Genomic DNA, 5,872 nt, shown 5'->3' on the forward strand with positions numbered 1-5,872 from the left:
CTGCACTGCAGCTGTGAGTCAAGCACTGCTGGAGAAAAGCTGCTCTTAAGGGGGCCAGCAGCATCTCAAGTTCTAAGTCAAGTAAGCTGATGGCTGTTTTTTCCTAGAAAATTCTCTGCAATTGTGTTTATTGGGTTTAGAAGGTGACAAGGTGCTTTTTCTCTTGAAATTACAGCTAGAAAGGATAAGAAACTTTTGTTTGGTCTAAATATATAAGATGTGTGTAGCCACTTCATTTTTGTTTCTGATTGGTTTTAAAGGTATGAGTGTGTTCTGCAGGTCTTGGCTATAGAGTATTGGCTTATAAGTTATTGGGTATGATTAGAAATTTGTAACATTCGTAAGAGAAATTAACTTAAAACTGGTAACTCAGGGTTGGAGTCATTTTAAACAACAACACATGGCATGAGCCAACCCAGGAAAACAGGTCTCTGAAGATACTACTAAATTGGAATAATATTTTATGTAATTCTTATCCTAGAAACTAGACTTATAAAGGACAGGATTTAAAACAATGTCTCTTTAATGAGACATTAAAAGCTCACTGCCATGCATTCATATATAACAACTGGCAGCCAAACTTTTTAATGTGAAAGCAATGCCCTTGGTATTGATTTTTAAAGAGAATGGGTTGTTTACACTTTTAAAGATTGGGTTTTGTTTTCCAAAGTTGTGATTGTGCTCTGGTGTTACAAGAGAAACTTGAAGATTATGTTTAAACTGCCAGTGTTCCATTGGCTGCAGTTTGCAGTTCGATCACAGTCTCAAGATTTTTAACTCACCCATAGTTGTAATTAAGAAAGAAAGAAAAAAAAAATCAAGCAAGTGGAGATGATTGCAAGAGTAATAAAAGAGTTAAAAGCAGCTGTAGCAAGTACCAGCCTGCTGCCCCCTTTTACACAAGCTTTATTAGATAAAGTGGTAGAAGCAAATTTAACCCCTCAACCCAAAGATTGGAAAGTAGATCTCAGTGGGAGTTTATCTGGGATCAAACAAGGTGATGAACCATTTCAGGAATTTGTGGATGAACTGATAAAAGCAGCTGGTAGAATTTTTGGAGACAGAAATTGGACCCTCGTACAATCAGGGTCTGGCTATGGGTGCTGCCTTGCGGGGGGGGGGGGGGGAATGCTGTAAACATTTACATTTGAGTTAATGTTAAGCTTAGAGCCACCTCAGCAGAGGCTTGTGTGGCATTGCTTTTGTCTTTGTAAAGAATGAGAAAAAGACAAGGTGGCTTTGATTCCTGATGTGTACTGGGTTCAATCTATTACTAATAAGAGATCTAACCTTAAATTACTAATTGATGATGATGGTGGTTAGGTTTCCAGCCGGCACCTTAGAAGTAATGTACAATTGATAGTGGAGAGCGCAGAAGTGACCCACTACTTGCCTGGGGCGGGCTGGGCTGGGCTGGGCTGGGCCACAGTACTGGTCGCTCTGAGATTTCAGTGCAACTCCAGCCAGTGGCCCCACCACCATGAGCACCAAGCAGGTCACCTGCAGGTATTTTATGCATGGTGTATGTCTCTAAGGTAGCCAGTGCCTGTTCTCACATGACTTGGTGAACAGCAAGCCGTCCACCATCTGCAAATACTACCAGAAAGGCTACTGCGCCTGTGGTGCACATTGCAGATATGATCATACAAAGCCCCCAACTGCAGCAGGTGGAGCTGTGGGTCCTGCACCCAACCCTTCACCCTCCTCAGGCCTGCATAGTCCTCACCCTCCTCCACATTGCCACATCTGTTATGAGGACACATTCAAATGAACCTGGAAAGCAGGAGAAGAATACGCTGGTGCTCAGAGACCTCAATCTCACTGGTCTGGCTGAAGACAAGACTCCTCCAAGCACAGTGAAATATCCAGGTGGCTGCAGTGACCTTCAGAACAGCCCAGAGATGACGCCCCATTCCTACCTAAATGCCATCAGGACTGGCCTGGATGACTTGGAGGCCAGCAGCTCCTGGAGCAATGAGCTTCAGTTGTGTCCCTATGCTGCTGCTGGGGAGTGCCAGTTTGGAGATGCCCATATCTACCTGCATGGGAACATGTGTGAGATCTTCAGGCTTCGATTCCTCCACCCTTGACCCAGAACAAAGGAAAGCTCATGAGAAGATGTGTATGTTGACATTTGAACATGAGATGGACAAGGCGTTTGCCTTCCAGGCGAGCCAGGACAAAGTGTGCAGCATCTGTATGGAGGTGATCCTTGAGAAAGCATCTGCTTTTGAGAGGAGTTTTGGCGTTCTCTCCAACTGCAGCCGCACCTACTGCCTGTCCTGCATCCATCAATGGCAATGTGCCAAACAGTTTGAAAACCTGATCATAAAGTCTTGTCCAGAGTGCCGTGTGATATCAGAGTTTGTAATTCCAAGTGTGTATTGGGTAGAAAATCGGAATAAAAGGAATGAATTAATTGAAGCTTTCAAACGGGGAATGAGGGAAAAGGCATGTAAATACTTTGAACAAGACAAGGGGACCTGCCCCTTTGGAAGCAAGTGCCTTTACCACCATGCTTACCCTCATGGGCGGCTGGCAGAGCCAGAGAAACCTCGGAAGCAGCTAAACTCTGAAGGAACTGTGAGGTTCTTTAACTCAGTGTGGCTTTGGGATTTTATCGAGAACCAAGAAACCCGGCAAGTCCCCAGCACTGATAATGTGGATGTGATAGTGCTAGGAGGCCTTTTCATGCACCTTTCTGGAGTAGAGTCATCAGAACCCTAGTCAGTGCTAATGCCTTCATTTGGGCTCTGTAGTCAACTTTCCAAGGCATGGTGCAGACGCATCTGACACTGACCCGTGGTGACATGGTACCGGGATTTGAGTACAGTAGTGAGTCCCCCTGGAAAGAGAAGGGAGATCACCAAGTCCATGGAATCTTGACATTTAGAGTTGAGCTCTCAGTTGTACCTCCAGTCCCTTTCTCAGGGACCAGCTATGTGGTCCAGCTGTTTTAATTGAGTGCTTTAAATGAAACCTGACTGCCATCTTTCTTTTGTGACTTTCTTCCTTAAGCAACAGTAAACTTGCAGCTGCTCATAAAGCAGCAGATCTGGTTTTTTGTTCTTGTTGTTTTTGTTTTTATTTTTCTCTTGCCAAGACATCACCAGCCCTGTAGAAGGCTCCCCTGCAGTGACCATCTCTAATATAGTTGTTGAGCCTTGGAATTTACGCAACTGTGTAGTAAGAACACATTTGGTCATATTGGTGCTGTACCATAGTGTAGACTTTTATGACTGTGAGGGTGGCTATTGAGTTCCTTCCAGTGTCTCAAGTCAACAGGTGTGTGCAGTTGTGAAGATCTCCAGAGAGACGCCATCTTACTCTCCCCTTGTACTGAGAGCACAAGACATAGGACTCACACACAAACTGCTTGTTCTCCACTATAAAGTAGGCTCTACACTGGTTTTTGTGGGAGAATGGAGCAGTCACTCCTCTGTCTAAGAACTGGAGCCAAGAAAGAGCAAGTTTGTCCTAAATCTGAATTTATTTTTGTAAAAAAACTGTTATTATCTGTGTGCTTTTTGCTTGGCTGTTCATGTAAGTGCAGAGGAGGCTCCTTGAGTTCTGTCTGCACAAGAAACTGAACAAGTAGGGCCCGCACTTCGAGTTTGATATTACTTTTGAAGGAGTCAGTAGCCATTAAACCTAAATTTAATTTATTTTATTAAAATAACATAATTGAGAAACCATCAGATAACTGTATTTTATCAGGCTCAATAAAAACAAAGTTAACCCCCCCAAAAAAATACCAAAACAAAAAATAATACTAATTGAAGAAAAAAGTTTTAAAGGATTCATAGACACTGGAGCTGATGTACTCACTCTCCTCCAAGGGATTGGTTATTCCACCAATCCAAAACATAGTTCAAACTTAAGATTTATGAAAGGTTAATGAGGCTATGAAATTTGTAGAGAGGCATGGCAACCTGTCTTGCCAATTCCAGCTGCCTTTCCAGGAAATGCATATAGAATTATTATGGATTTGGAAGATTGTTTTTATACTGTTCCTTTGCATCCTGATGATTGTAAAGGGTTTGCTTTTAGTGAGCTTGTAATTTTGAAGAGCCTATGAAGAGATTGGAAAGTTTTGCCTCAAGGAATTGCTAATAGCCTTACGTTATGTTAAAAAAAAATAGTCTCTGCTTCAATTCAAGAAGTTAGGGTTTTGAATCTTTCAGTGTATTTTCTCATTATATGGAGGGTATTTTATTAGCAGATCTCTCTAAAAGCATTTTTGCTACAAGCCTTTGCTCTTCTTATAAAACGAGTTTTAAAATTTTGGAGGAGTTGTTGCTCAAGAAAAGATTCAAAGGCAATATCTTTTTCAATATTTGGGACCTCAGTTATATCCTAAACAAAATTGTGGTGCAGAAAATTCAAATAAAAAAAGATAGTTTACTTAATTTAGGCGGCTTCTAGGAGATGTTAATTGGCTAAGACCTCACCTTCAGCTCATCACAGGAGAGCTTAAGCTTCTATTTGACGTTCTTAAGTGGGATGCAAATTAACTAGTTAGGGACAAATAGCTTTGTACAAACAAAGTAGAGGAAGCGTTATCCAACAGCAGATAAATTATATAGACTATAGATCAATTGTTGTCTGTTTGCATTATAGATACCCATGTGCCCACAGCAATTCTTTGGCAAAAGGAAACATTAATGTGGGTTCATCTTTCTTCATCTCCAAGTAAAGTTTGAACACCCTATTATGAAGCTGTTGCTGTGTTAATACAGAATTGTAGGATAAAAATCATAAAAGTATTTTGGAAAGAATGTCTTAAGAACCTGATGACATATTTATTCCTTATTCCAAACAGCAATTAAATTGGTTATTGGACAATACTGATATTTGGCCTATTGCATGACAAACTTTTTAGGCAAAATTGATAATCGTTATCCAAAAGACAAGTTGTTACAATTTGCTCCTATGAATGTTTTTTATTTCCTATAAGTTTGTGTATATAGTCAATAGAGAAAGTGCTTACTGTAATTACAAATGGCTCATCTTATGGGAAAGCATCTTATATAATGGGATCACATGCTTACTCTCTTGAGTTTCCCCCTGCTTCAGCACAGGTTACTGAATTATGTGCTGTAGCAACTATTTTTGAAATGTTGAAAAATCAAGGTTTTAATTTAAATACTGATAGCCAATATATAGTTCATGGCTTACAATGGCTTGGGATTGTTCCTTTCTTAGATATTTCTAATTCTCAGATTTTCCATTTGTTTATGTAAGTGCACTCAATTTAAGAGAATATAATATTCCTTAACTTTATAGGACATTTGAGAACTCATACTAGGTTGCCTGGACAGATGCCTTAGGGTAATGCCATAGCTGATTTGTATACCAGGCAGATTATAGGCTTTACACAGCAACAATTGGCCATACAATCTCATTCTTTACATCAATAGTTTAAGACAACAATTTGGTATTTCTAGAAAGTATACAAGTCAGATTGTAAAGACTTATATCTCCAATGTCCTCAGTTTCTTCATGTTTCTCAGTTTCTCATTTCTCAGTTCTTCAGTTTCTCATTTCTACTACATAATGATGTTAATTCTCGAGGACTCATACCTAATCAATTATTGCAAATGGATGGTACTCATATTTCTAATTTTGGAAAATTAAAATATGTACATGTGACTATTGACACCTTTTCTGGCTTTCTAATTGCAATTCTTTAACAGGAGAAGCAACTAAAAATGTAATAAGTCATTGCCTGCATTGTTTTTCTATGCTTGGTGTTCCTGGGATTGATGTGAAACTGGTGGCTTCACATGTGTTCAAGCAAAACATGGGTCTGTGTCCCTTTTACAAAGTCCATTTAAATGACAATATAGAAATTTAAAAAGATATTTATATG

The 5,872-nt window shown here is 39.9% G+C and overlaps 1 pseudogene; it reads left to right on the plus strand.

Moving 5' to 3' along the window:
• Positions 1,432-2,923, plus strand: Gm4780 (predicted gene 4780; annotated as a pseudogene).
• The last annotated feature ends 2,949 nt before the right edge of the window (positions 2,924-5,872 follow it).

Source organism: Mus musculus, chromosome 10 (assembly GCF_000001635.26).
Source record: "Mus musculus strain C57BL/6J chromosome 10, GRCm38.p6 C57BL/6J".
NCBI classification, from domain to species: Eukaryota; Metazoa; Chordata; class Mammalia; order Rodentia; family Muridae; genus Mus; species Mus musculus.